This window comes from Stegostoma tigrinum, chromosome 10, assembly GCF_030684315.1.
Source record: "Stegostoma tigrinum isolate sSteTig4 chromosome 10, sSteTig4.hap1, whole genome shotgun sequence".
Taxonomy (NCBI): Eukaryota; Metazoa; Chordata; class Chondrichthyes; order Orectolobiformes; family Stegostomatidae; genus Stegostoma; species Stegostoma tigrinum.
The window spans coordinates 71,113,361-71,128,106 of NC_081363.1; positions in this window are offsets into that span (position 1 = coordinate 71,113,361).

Below are 14,746 nucleotides of genomic sequence, written 5' to 3' on the forward strand. Positions count from 1 at the left end.
TCTTCTTAAATGCCTTGTTAATGCTTTAACTCACCTCATTAATATTCAGCTTCCTTTGTGACCAAATGCACCAGAAAGAAGTGACCTCAAAATCCTAACGTGGAAGTCAGAGCAGATAGCAGGCGGCTTCAGCTCACACTGGACGTGAAGAGTGTCCTTCTTACTCAGCAACAAGCAGAATCTCAGGCCACCATCCAAGTCCTCCAGCCAAATGCACACCTCGTCCATCTGACATTGGTCAACTCATGACCATTGTGGCTCCTCACCAATCCAGTTGCCAGCTGCTCAGGAAGCACAGTCTTGCATTGGAGGCTGAACCAGCAACAAGCGCCGAAATACTTTGTGCACATGGATTGGACAAGGCTGCACCTCAGGGTTGCTCCCTTGCTCTCTGAACGCTTGTTCGTCTACGTTTATCTGCATGCTCACAGCATCCAATCCTTGGCTCTTGGTCACACAACCAGGCAGGTTGTCTTGCTGCTGAGTAGTCCTCAGTCAAGGAGGTGCATATCTTGCTGTGCAGCAGTGCACTCTTTCGATCTCACACCTGCACCATGTGCCAGCAGCTTACACAGCAAACGCACTGCATGTGTAGACAGCTACCAAGCCTCAAAGTCTTTGCAGGAGCAGACCTCAAATAAATTCAGGGATGCATCCACCAGTCAGGGAAAATGGCACAATCTGTCAGAGGGCAACTGACCATACTAGTCCAGGGGATTGGGCACTGTCAGATGTCTAGCCATGGTGTTCTCAGTCAGGGATTCCATGCCTCCGCAGCCCAGGACATGGGTCACAGTCCATTTGAAAGCAACTAATCCACAATAGGTCTAATTGGGATGGGGAGGTGTATCATCATCAGTCAGGGACCTGGGTTCCATTGTCTAGGGCTATATGCTCAGATTGTTCGAGGAGTGGGCCACAGTCGGTCCATCAGATCTGTCTACAGAAGCCAATCAGAAAAGCTTTTGGAGAGGGAGGTGGTTCACTGACACAACAAGGAGACAATTTGGGAATCTATTTATGGGGATTGGGAGATGCAGGCGAGAAGTAAGGGGGAACAACAACTGTGAATGGGATAACAATATTTGTAACAGAGGAGATACAGGAGACCAGTTAAGAGAGGAGTTCATTGACAGTGAGGAGTCCCTTATCTTCAGAGGGGGTCAGTGTATGATCATCTTGGACGTCAAGGGCTGAAAAGGGGGAGGCGTTGGTGACGGGGAGATATGCAAGTGTAGGCTTGGGTTGGGTGAGAGGAAGAGTTATGGGATACACATGAAAGGCAGTCAGGAAGGAGATATGGATATTCTGGGCCTCAATGACATGCAGAGACAGAGACTGGGAACCACTGGCTGTTCGCTGTCACCTTCTGTTGTGCAGCAGATGGAACTTATGCAAAGGGAAAGAAAGTGGCACTCGGAGTGAGCATGCTAAATCTCTTGATCTGGTATCCACAGCAGCCACCTAACCTGACCATGGAGACAGTCTGCCAGTTGCAGCAGTCCCTGTAGCATGTGGGCAATGAGAATCATAGCTCTCGGCCACTCCTGCTCGTCTCTCTCCATGTGAAGGAAGTCCCTCATTGCCAACAGCACAGGGCAGTTTCCTATCTGGTCTCTGGCAGTCCTCTAAGTCCCATCGGCCTGGGGCATTTCACCCTCAACCAGCTGCAGAGCTGTCGAAGTGCGGTGCTCACCAGAACACAAATACAAGATGACCGTTGCAACTGAGGTGTCTCTGTCTGAGCTGGTGGGGTGGAGTGTACAGGAGGCAGCCTTGCTGATGCTACCTGTGAGGACAAGGAGGTGACTTCTGGGTGAGCTGAGTGTTTCTCTGCAGTAGAAGTGGAGACGCTGATGCTACCTGCTCGACAAAGACTCACAGGCAGCATTTGCAATGATTGAGAGTGAAAGCAGGCTTAACGTGACAGGTGTAACAGCATGGTACTTACTCGGTTGGCAGGACGTGGATTTCTCACTATCCCCCAGGCACTTTCCTGGTCCAGGGGAGTTGGTCATTCAGTGGATATTAGTTAGTGACATGTTGTTTCAGGAATGCCACGTAGTAAAATAGGCATGGAATTAGACATGAGGAACGCCATGTTGTTAATGAGGCAAGTTTGGGAAGACACAACGAGTAATTTTATGGTCAGGACCCCTCCAATGCAAAAAAAAGCAACAGAAATTGCTGTAAAAGCTCAGCAGGGCTATCAGCATCTGTGAGGAGAAATCACAGTTAACGTTTCAGGTCCAATGGCCCTTCCTCAGAACTGATGTAAGATTCAGACAAATATTTCTGTAATAGTTCTGATATCAGGTTGCCACGTTTCTGCCTGTGCCCTTAGCTCATCTGGTTTATTTGCTACCATCCCCAAACACTGCCAAACTCATGTCTGGCAGCATCTGTGGAGAGAAAAATTTCACTAAATTTCAAGTTCGATATGAATCACTTCCAAAGAAGATTCACATTGTACTCACTTTACTCTATGTTTCTCCATCCACAGATGCTGCCAAACCTGATGATTTTCCAGGCATTTTTCATTTGTTTATTTTACAACCCCAGTATCTACAGTAGATGTTTAAAATTTTCTAACTTTTGTTCCCTCTGCCGACCAGACTGACCTATTAGTTTTTAACCTTGCACTTTCATTTGTGCCTTTCATCTCAACTGAATCACTCCTCAGGTCTCTATCCCACTGCCTAAGAAGTTTGAACTTTCCCTCTGGCATCACTTCTGCTGAAATGTCCCAGGACATGTCTGGCCAGATTTGGCAAGACTAGAGGTGAGAATGCAGGTAACTGGGGCAAATTGGTGCTAGATTGCAACCAGTTCTGTCCTGGATGTCAGATATGTAGAAGGTAATCAGCTTCTCTTAAAAGACACTTATGTATTTAGTAAGTCACTGTCGATTTAGCAAGGAAAAACAATGTACATCTTACTGCTGACTCCTTAATGATACTTGAATGTGTGTGCACCCTTGTGTTTGGCCATTTCTGTTCCCAAAAATGGATTACATTGAAATTTGATATAATGCCATCGATATTTCGGTAACATCATATGGGATTAGTAATTAAGATAGATAACAGGGATTACTGAACTATACTTGGCAGCAATATAAGGTCCCCATTAAACAGGCCAGAGAGAAAAAGATATAAAGCTTTCTACAATGGGTAATTTCCAAGACATCACTTTGGTGCTGTTTTGTTTCAAAGCTTTGAATCAAGTCACAGAGAAGCAATTGATCTGCAGTACATCCAAAAGAGGCTTAATACAGCAGCTCATGGGAAAGGACTTCAAAGAACAGTATCTTATCAAGGAAGCATGGGAGAACAAGACAGCAGTGTGTTTTTGAGAATGTTGGGTGTGACCAACGTGGCAGACAATTTTCGTCAGGTTATAGGAGAAATTTGTTTACCTAAAATTATGTTTCTGCTGCAAAATTCAAAGCAGAGTTATTCAGCTTTGCTGATGTACCACAGTGTGCAAACTATGGAATTTGGAACAGACTGATTATAAACCTCAAACAGGACATATCTGTAGTACAGGTAAACGACTTTCATGATTAAAATATCAGTAACATTCGAAATACAAAGAACGGTCTGGTTCTAATCACTCTTTCTTTTTGATTATATTAATGTTCATTCTAACCATGCAAACAATAGGCCAATGAATGGTTTCTGTAATTCAAGCAGATGAATGGAGTGATGGCTGACTGCCTAATGTCACCGACGATGGTTAGGCCTCATTCCGAATCCTTTGGTGAACAATCCACTTCCAACAGGGAGGGCTGGCAATTAAATATTTCAAAATCTTTTTGTTCCAACTTCAATTCTGACTGTGGGAAATTTGGCAGCTAAAGGGAGTTGAGGACAACTGCATGGCAACAGCCAAGTGGAGGAGCAGGAATCCTCCTCTTTTGGTTGACCTAATAGTTTCCAGTGAGTAAAGCCAAACAGAAAACTGAAAACCTCAGCCCCTCCTTTCCTGGCTCCACCAATTTCTCCATCACTGAGCCCTGACCCATGAATGCAGCCCACAGCTCAAAAACCAGGCAACCTCTCAGTCTGGATGTTTGCTGCTGAGTAAAATCCCTGTTATCTGAGCCCCAAACATTTAGAATTCTTGTGCGACTGGCTTCAGCGATTCAAAAGGGGAATTCCGGATGCTTGGGATCTGGATAAAGTGGAACTTTGCTGGAGTGAACTATTGGGTGAGAATAATGGATAAGATGCTTTTTAATAAAAAACAAAGTAGCTGAAAAATCTCAGCAGTCTGGCAGCATCTATGAAGGAGTAAACAGAGTTAACGCTTCAGGTCCGATGACCCTTCCTCAGAACAGTTCTGAGGAAGGGTCACCAGACCTGAAATGTTAACTCTGTTTTCTCCTTCACAGATGCTGCCAGACCTGCTCAGATTTTCCAGCAACTTCTGTTTTTGTTCCTGGTTCACAGCATCTACAGTTCTTTTGGTTTTTATGCAAGGTGCTTTTTTAAAGCTGGTTCAAGACTGACCTTATTGTAAAAGACAGAATCACTCATTGCAGCAAGGTATACTGTTCTTTATGAGTGGTCCTGGCCACACATTCAAAACACACATTCATCTCGTGGCAGCAATGATTTGAACTTTCCCAGCCATCATGAGCATTTCTCCTGCAACCAGGAGATTCAGGTAACCAGCAGGCTACCATTCCCCATGCATGTTGAATACCAGGAACATGTATTTTATAAATAGCTATCAGGTCTGCCCTTAAACCTAAAGGAAACTTACGTTCATGTTTCAAGGCAGCAAAATAATACTCCAACCCTTCCCACGATTCCCTCCCTACCTTTCCCAAAGTATCAGGACCTACAGCTCCAAGTCTTGGAATCCTTTCTCCTCGTCCTTTCAATGTGCTGATCTTGTACAGATTCTGACTGGTAACTCTAAAAGCATTAACTCAATTGATGGCGCTTCCACTATTAATCCCACATTATGCAGCAGGAGGGTCACATATTTTTGACCCGTTTCCGTATAAAACTGTGCTTTAGCTCCAAGATGAATAATCTTTGCATCTCAAACAGAACAGCCAAACGGCTGATTTCATGCTGAAAATTGGAAGTGCACTTTCCCTGTAAGACAAACGCAGATTAATTAGTACAATTGTGACCTGCGAGGTTAATGGATTATTAACTACTTCCTGCAATTGTTTATTTGCTTGTTTTGTGGGAATCTATTAAAAAGACCCATACTTCACTATTACGATCACAATTCGCAACATCGTTCCAGATTCTTTCAGTGCATACCTTACGCGCTGTCCTCGGCTTACTATGAGCACAATTATTTCTTCCTTCCATCAGAGTTGTGAAATTACATTTCCAGTTAAATGGCGCACTTGATTGAGGATCATATTTCCCTCCGGTGCTAAATTTAATGAAAATATAGATGCAGTAACGTCAGAACAGTTTGTCCTTTATGAAACAGTAATGGATTTCTGTCCTATTCCTCTAAATTATTCTTCCTAAGTTTTGTGGAAACTAATGAAAATATTTGAATTGACGGACTGCTCAGGCCTTGTTCTGGGCTAATCAAGGTAATCTTGTGTATATCTGCACAAGGGAAATGAAAAAGAATCTTTTGGTTTCTCCATTCTTTTACGATCTGATGCTGCTACCTTAAAATACCATATTGCAGATACCTAGAAGGTGACTCGGTATAGCCGCGCTTTTTGTGTCCTATGAAAAGTGGTGGGTTAACCTTGCTACAAAAAGTTTATGTTTCACCAATTATTTTTATGTACTGTGTCAGGGCTTCCATGCCCCAGTCAATGAATCAAACTGTCACCACTTTTCACCCATGCAATTTAAACGGCGAATTGTCAAATTAATTCCAGCAGCTGTTTCCTGTGTATCTTGCCTTTAAGGGAGTTCACCTTTAAGAATTCCATGGGCAGTGTGTACACAACGTTGTGATTTTGTGTGATAATGGGTCTGCTCCGAATCTGCAAGATCCACATACACAAGCAGTCAGTCGCTGCAATGTCAGCTTCGTAATTTGTAATGTGTCCTACTGAATCTACTATCCCGCAGAGTTAATCAGTCCCTGAAAAGTTGATTGATTTTAAGGCCATAATCATTAATATGACATGGTGAAGTGCAGGAGGCTATATTGCACAGATGCAGCCTATTGAATAGCCAGCAGGCAAGTTAAGCTATGGGAAGAGATAATGGGAACTGCAGATGTTGGAGAATCCGAGATAACAAAGTGTGGAGCTGGATGAACACAGCAGGCCAGGCAGCACTTTAGGAGCACAAAAGCTGACGTTTCCGGCCTAAACCCTTCATCAGAAAAGTGTCTAGGCCCAAGATGTCAGCCTTCATGCTCCTAAGGTGCTGCTTAACCTGCTGTGTTCATCCGGCTCCATACTTTGTTAAGCTATAGGCAAAAGCTTTGGTTACCTGACCTAGCTCATGCTAAACTACATTGAGATAACCCAAGTATCTTTGTAAGAGAAGTTCAAAGGGATATCGTCAAAATGTTCTTAATTAAATTGGGACACGGCAAACCTCCTAACAAAACTCAAAATGTTCAAACAGTATTCAGAATTATCATTTCCAGATTCTGGTTTGTTCAATATAGAAAAAAAACACCATTAAGATTTGCTTAGCAATTAGGATTCAGGAATGCACAGACTTAATGTGTTATTCAACGGCTAAAAGATTCCCAAAAGATATAGACCACATTAGAAGATCAATTCAGAGTTAAATTAAACTTTCATATTCCTCACATGGCATACAGAAATATACAGAATATAGACCACATTGTGAGCATGGTAAAGTCCTCACTATATGAGTTTTTCAGATAGCGAGCAAGAAACAGAATTGTTGAGTTGGTCTTTGCTTTGACCCTCATGGAAGCTTTATAAAAAGATTTGCTAGATGTATTGAGATCGGCAATTCTGCCTTCTGTGTATCATTTTCACTTGCCATCAAATTCATGCCTTTAATGTTATCTCATCTATGACTGAACCTCCCTTTTGTAAGATTTACTATTTACAGGTTCTGCAGCCTTGTTTTACATTGCTCAGGGGCCTGTATACAACTGTCATCTAATTCCTGTTATTTGCCTATTCTTATATGTCTGTCTCACAATACAATAACCTTTATAGCAAACAATATTCCAGATGGTGAAATCTGTACAAATTCAGGATAGCTTTCTGAGATTTGTGGCCTACTGCACCGTCTGTAAGCTCCTTTCAGATCTCTTTCTGCTGCTGCAAGCGATGACTAATAGATTCTGTGATGTAAGGCATGTGATTTATATAAATTTAAGATCACTTATTTTAGAATTTGGCATTTGAACTGACATATCAGTTTTAGTCTGTGTTTCTAAGTGGACTTGATGATTAACTTGTAAAGATTTCTGCAGCCACGGTATGTTAAACAAAATCAGTATGAGAGAGAGAGTTCTTGGAGGTTAATAGGAACTTGTTACACTGGAAAAGTTTTTACAAGTGAACAAAGTAAACAATGTTGTAGATTTGACTTCCGTCAGAACAATCTGAAATGGTGATTCTTTTTTGGCTTCAGGGAAACACCCATGAATTGAAGCAAATTTTTTCCCGAAGAAAAGAAATAGTTTAAAATTGTTAAGAAATAGGCTATCTCAGCGTACAAAATTTAGTTCCAAAGTTCCACACTCAGAAATCTTATGAGAAACTCTACATTCTGTTGTCTGAATATGCAAAGAAGAAGTGATCAGATTCTTAAGATTGGGAATTGAAGCAACAGTTAATTTAAGCCCTATAGATGTGATAGGTAAGAGAATTCTCTGGTGCAAGTCTTTTGAAGGAGTGCATTAGGGTTAATATGACTGTATTTTTTGATTTGTTTTGAAATTTTTGATCTTGTTTCATTTGTAAATAGTTTATTTTAACTTCATTGCCATCTGTGGAACAAACTTCTATTTAGATGTTAAAAACAAATTTTAGTGAAAACTCATAAAAGAAAACAAAATATAATCCATCAAGCCAAATTTCAGTCTCCGATCTGACATTTTCAATAATAACATCAGCAGGAATCATTTCAAATGAACATAGAACATAGAACAGTACAGTGCAGTACGGGCCCTTCGGCCCACAATGTCGTGCTGACTTATTATCCGACTAAGATCAATCTACCCTGTATACCCTATGTTGTACTATCGTCCATGTGCCTATCCAAGAATCGCTTAATAGTCTCTAAAGTATCTGACTCCACTAACACTGTCAGCTGCACATTTCACATGTCTACTACTCACTGTGTAAAGAATGTAGCCCTGACGTCTCCCCTATACCTTCGTCCAATCAACTTAAAATTATGCCCCCTTGTAATAGCCATTTCCGCCCTCGGAAAAAGTCTCTGGCAGTCCACCCCATCTATGCTTCTCATCATCTTGTGCACCTCTACCAAGTCACTTCTCATACTTCTTTGCTCCAAAGAAAAAAGCCCTAGCTTCCTCAACCTTGCGTCATAAGGCCTGCCCTCCAGTCCAGCAAGCATCCTGGTAAATCTCCTCTGAACCCACTCTAAAGCTTCCACATCCTTCCTCCAATGAGGCAACCAGAACTGAACTAAATACTCCAAGTGTAGTCTAACCAGGGTTTTATAGACCTGCAGCATTATCTCGCAGCTCTTAAACCCAATTCCCCTGCCAATGAAAGCCAACACACCATATGCCTTCTTTATAAACCTATCAACTTGGTAGCAACTTTGAGGGATCTATGACGTGGACTCCAAGATCCCTCTGTTCCTCCACACTGTATTCTGCATTCTAATTCGACCTTCCAAAATGGATCATTTCACGCTTTTCTGGGTTGAATTCCATCTGCCACTTCTTTGTCCAGCTTTGCATCCTGTCAATGTCCTGCTTCAACCTCCAACAGACCTCCACGCTATCCACAACTCCACCAACCTTCATGTCATCAGCAAACCTGCCAACCCACCTTTCCACTTCCTTATCCAAGTTGATCATAAAGAGCAGAGGTCCCAGAACAGATCCCTAAGGAACACGTCTGGTCACCAAGCTCCAGGATGAATACTTTCCATCTGCTACCACCCTCTGTCTTTTATTGGACAGCCAATTTTGTATCCAGACAGCCAAATTCCCCTGAATCCCATGCCTCCTTACTTTCTGAATGAGCCTACCATGGGGAACTTTATCAATTGCCTTGTTAAAATCCAGATACACCACACCCACTGCCCTGCTTTCATCAATGTGTTTTGTCACATCCTCAAAGAATTCAATAAGGCATGTAAGGCATGATCTACCCCTCACAAGTCATGCTGACTACTTCTAATCTTACTGTGCTTTTCCAAATAATCATAAATACTATCCCTCAGAATCGTCTCCAATAATTTGCCCACCACAGAAGTAATACTGACTGGTCTGTAATTTCCAGGATTACCCCTATTCCCTTTCTTGAACAAGGAAATGACATTTGCCACCCTCCAATCATCTGGAACTACTCTTGTGGACAGTGAGGACATAAAAATCATCACAAAGGGGCAGCAATCTCTTCCCTTGCTTCCTGTAGTAACCTTGAATATATCCCATCTGGCCAGGGGGCTTATATATCCTCATGTTTTTCAAAATTTGTAGCACATCCTCCTTCCGAACATCAAGCTGTTCGAGCATATCTGTCTGTTTCATGCTGTCCTCACAAGCGTCAAAGATCCCTCTCACTGGTGAATACTGAAGCAAAGTAATCATTAAGGGTAATCATTAAGTAATCATTAATCCCCAATCTCCTCTGACTCTATGCACAAGGTCCCTGCACTATCCCTGATTGGCTCTACCCTCACTCCATCCTCTTGTTCCTCACATAAGCATAGAGCGCCTTAAGGTTTTCCTTGATCCTACCTGCCAAGGTTTTCTCATACCCCCTTCTATCAAACCTTTGGGACTATTTTTAACCTTATCTGCCAGATACATCTCATACCCTCTTAAGAGTGCCCCTACACTTTTTATAGTCATCCAGGGATTCACTTGAACCCAATTGTTTAAACCCAATGTGTGTCTTTTTTTTTCTGATCAGAGTTTCAGTATCCCTCTTCACCCAGCAATCCGTAAACCAGCCAGCACTTCCTTCACCCAAACAGGGACATATTGTCCTTGGACTCTTGATACCACACTTCTAAAAACCTCCCATTAGTCAGTCATTCCTTTTCCTTCAAACAGAATTATCCAATCGATCGCTGCTGGATCCTGCCTCATGGCCCCAAAATTGGCCCTGCTCCAGTTCAGCACCTTAACCTGTGGACCTATCTTATCTTTCTCTGTATCTAAGTTAAGACCAAGAGAGGCATGGACACTATCACAAAGTGCTATCCAACTGGCACTTCAGTCACTTGCCTGACCTTGTTGCCTGAGAGCAGGCCCAGTGTTGCACATTATCAATAGGGCCCTCTGCACATTGATTGAGGAAACTTTCTTGGAATGTGATGTGTTAGACATCAAACAGCTATGTTATGGTAAAGTTTATTACATGGAATTTGAAGATTGCAATGAATGTTGCTAATTGTTTGATGGAAGTGGAAGTGGTTTATTTGAAATAAGATATGGCAAAGAGTAGCTTCTTGCATCACATATTTTAATGCTGGCTATTCCCAATAGGCAAGTTGGCTCAGAAGGAAAAAGAGCGTATTTGAGTTTGTATTTAACTATGAAATGCCAATAAGCTCTTGTGGAAGACAGAATGAGTCCACTTTCCTGCTTCAGTAAATTGATGAAAAGCCGTTTAACAACTCATAGTAATGATATGCTTGTAACGCGCTGTTGTAATGATATTTGATTATATATTGTGAAGGAAGTCTTAAGGCAGTAGATCAAAATGACCAATCAAATGTTTGCCATTAAATGGTGACAGGATGAATTGATGAAGCCAAATTCAATTGAATATTTTGAAATATCACTGCATCTTCTCCAAAACCAAAGTTTGAAGAAATTGTTATGTTAGAAATTTGTGTGCACCAACTTTTGGTTTTCAAATTTTGTTTGATTGATGAATGCTGATAAAATCATGTGCAGAACTGGCTAAGACAAATAACACTGTGGGAAAACCGAATTTACTTCAGCGGATCCAAACATCCTCAGCAATCCCCCACAGTCCAAAAATGTGCAGGCTAAGTGGATTGGCCGTACTAAATTGCCCAAGTGTTCAGGGGTGTGTGGGTTATAGGGGGATGGGTCTGAGTAGGATATATCAAGGGGTGGTGTGGACTTGTTGGGCCGATGGGCCTGTTTCCACACTGTAGGGAATCTAATCTAATCTAATCTAATCCAGCGATCTGAGCTTTTCTACTTAATTCAGCTTCCTCACCCTTACCTGGCCTGGCCAGCAAGTGACTCCAGACACACAGCAATGTGGTTGACTCTAAATTTCCCCCTGGACAATTATGGATAGACAATAAATGCTGCCTAGCCAGTGATGTCCTCATCCCATTAATGAATAAATTCTATTCAGACCTATTTCCAGTGGGCAATTTTGGGTCATAGAATCACTCAAGTGTTATGGCGCAGAATGGGGCCACGCAGCTTGCCTCATGAGGAAAGATTGGTCAGGCTGGGTTTGTTTCCACGGGTGTTTTGAACAGTGAGGGGTGATTTGATTGAAGTGTACAAGATCCTAAATGGCCTTGACAAGGATGATGCGCACATGATATTTCCTCTCGTGAGTGAGCCCAGAATTATGGAGCACTGTTTAATAGTTAGAGGTTGTGCTTTTAGGGCTGATATAAGGACGTTCTTTTTCTCTCTCAGTGAATTCAACTCTCTGCCTTAGAATGCATGGGAGAGGGGTCATTGAATATGTTTATATCAGAGGTGGATAGATTGTTGTTAGGTGAGGGAACCAAGGGTTATTGTGGGTAGATGTGATTATTGAATTTGATGCACAAACCGATCAGCCACGATCTTAGTGAATGGAGCAGGGTCAAGAGACCAAATGGCCTATTTCTGCTCCGAATTGATAAACATTGCCTGGAAAGGTTGAACATTGTCTGGAGAGATTGAATATTGCTGCGAGGGGGGGCGAACGTTACTGGGGTGCTCTAGCACATCATTGTGCCTTGAGATTAACTTACTTACTTCATGTTACACTGGCTTTACACCAATTGCAAAAAGTTGAAGTAAATCAGTATAAATGAGAATGTAAATTAGAGTAAAGAGCCCGAATGTCCCTGGTTCTGGCCATCTGATCCTACTGTTGCTGGAATCATACAACAATCAAAGGACGGTAAATCTAGCCATCAGAAGTTTAAACTTCCTGCATAATTACCATGGATATGCATGTGTTGGGATGTCTTGTGTTCCAGACATGTATTAATGATGCGACTTGAGTCAAAGATCTTTTCTCTTGGCAGAAGATTTTGGCCAATATTTTTAGAAAAGTAGAAAATGCCCTGAGGCAGCAGGTAGAAGGTATGATGAACTAGAGTTTTGAAATCTAAGAAGTAAACTGTATATTTTACTTAAGAATGGGGATAACCCTTTCCTGTAAATTAAGCAACGGGATCTCTAAAGACACATTGAACAATATTTGAAAAATTCATGAGAACATAACAGAAGAACCAGAGCGAGAGCAGGCCAGCTGGCGCTTGGTGTGTGCACCGCCATTCAATAATATCATGGCTATCCCATTGCCTCAACTCCACTTACCCACCCTCTCACCATTACCTTTCATTCCTTTACTGTTCAAAAAATTATCCATCCTAGCTTTAAAAACATTAAATGATGAAGCCTCAACTACTTTACTGGGCAGGGAATTCCACAGATTCACAACCCTTTGGGTGAAGAAGTTCCTCCTCAATACAGTCCGAAATCTTTTCCCCCGAACTTTGAGGCTATGCCTCCTTGTCTTAGTTTCACCCGCCTGTGGAAACATCCACCCTACGCTGACATCTTAGCTATTCCCTTCATAATTTTATATGTTTCTGTAAGATACCCCCTCATTCTCCTAAATTCCAATGAATATAATCCCAGTCTACTCAGTGTGTCCTCATAAGTCAACCCTGTCAACTCCAGAATCAACCTAGTGATTCTCCTTCACACCTCCTCCAGTGCCAGTACATCCTTCCTCAAGTAAGGAGGCCAAATCTGCACGCAGTACTCCAGGAGTGGCCTCACCAGCACCCTATACAGCTACATCATAACCTCTCTGCTTTTAAACTCAATCCCTCCAGCAATGAAGGTCAAACTTCTATTTGCCTTCTTATTCACCTGGCATACCTGCAAACCAACTTTCTGTGATTCATGCACAAGGACATCCAAGTCCCTCTGCACAGCAGCATACTGCATTTTTTTTTACTGTTTAAATAAAATTCTTTCATACCATTATTCCTACCAAGATGGATGACTTCACATTTATCAACTTTGTACTCCATCTGCCAGGCCTTTGCCCACTCACCTAACCCATCTGCATCCCTCTGTAAACTTTCAGAGTCTTCAACAACCATGAGGCTTCTATACGGCAATTGCAAAATCAAAACACAGCAGATGCTGGAAATCTGAAATAAAAATGAAAATGCTGAAAATATTCAGCAGGTATTGTAGCATCTCCAAAGAGGAAAACGCAGTTAACATATCAGGTCAGTGATATTTCATCAGTTCTGATCTGAAATATTAAGTCTCTTTCACTACAGATGCTGCTGAGTATTGTCAACATTATTTTTTGTCCTTTTTCTCCATTCTGGAATTCTATTCTTCTACCACGAGGTGGTGAATGATGAAGATCAAAAGAAAGACAAATGTTCACAAGCCTGAGGAAAACAGATCCAGGATAGGGATTGTCAAGTCCTTTTCATGGTAGTTCAGTTTCAGAGCATGCGTTATCATAATTTCTGGCAAGCTGTTTCAATGGACTTACCTGTAAGCCAGTGTCCAGGCAGGCTGCACTATTTACCTGAAGTACAATCAGTGTTATGACTCCTGTCAGCCCTTGAATTGTAGCCCATTACAACAGAAAACCTCAGAAATCTCACAGCTCCTTTGAATTTTAATACCACTGGGTCATGCCAGGCTGTTTCTAGGACACAAAACAATAAGAAAGAAATACAGCACTGAGTTAGCTTCAGCGTAGCTGGCTTTCTGTGGATTTAATGCCTGTGTGAAAGACCAAGAGTATACAATGCCTTCTGTGTTAATTGGGTTAAAGTGTGTTAAACACAATCACATTAGGTAACCGCCGCATTATGCTAACAATTTATGTTGCGCTATAATTACCAATTTTCCTTGGTCACAAATTGTGCAAAGTGAATTTTTAAATTGGTATTTAAATTGTAAGTGTTGTATCATTGGTTGACTTTAATTATAAAACCTGAATACAAGACTGTGACTAGGTGTTGTCAGTTACCGCTGCAGTATAGTCCCTGTATTTGTGTGTTTTTTCTTTCTTCAGAGCATTAGGAGGTCCGACTATTTAATTAGCAACCAGCACCAATGAACATTCCTATAGCTCATTACCATTTTCAGAAATTTAATAGACATCGATACTTTTGCAGGAAAGGGTTGGAGTTAGCTTCTTTAGTTTAGAACTAGATACACATCTAGGAATAGATTACTGTTAACGTCTTGGCAAATTATCTATGTAATTTGTTTTAGCTCCTTACCAATAGTGAAAGTGCATTATCGATATATGGACTTTACGTGAAACTGAATAGTTGCTAAAATGTTTATTTTGAATACAATTTAATGATGCCTTTGGGAGAGGATGGGCTGCTTGCATTACAAAAGA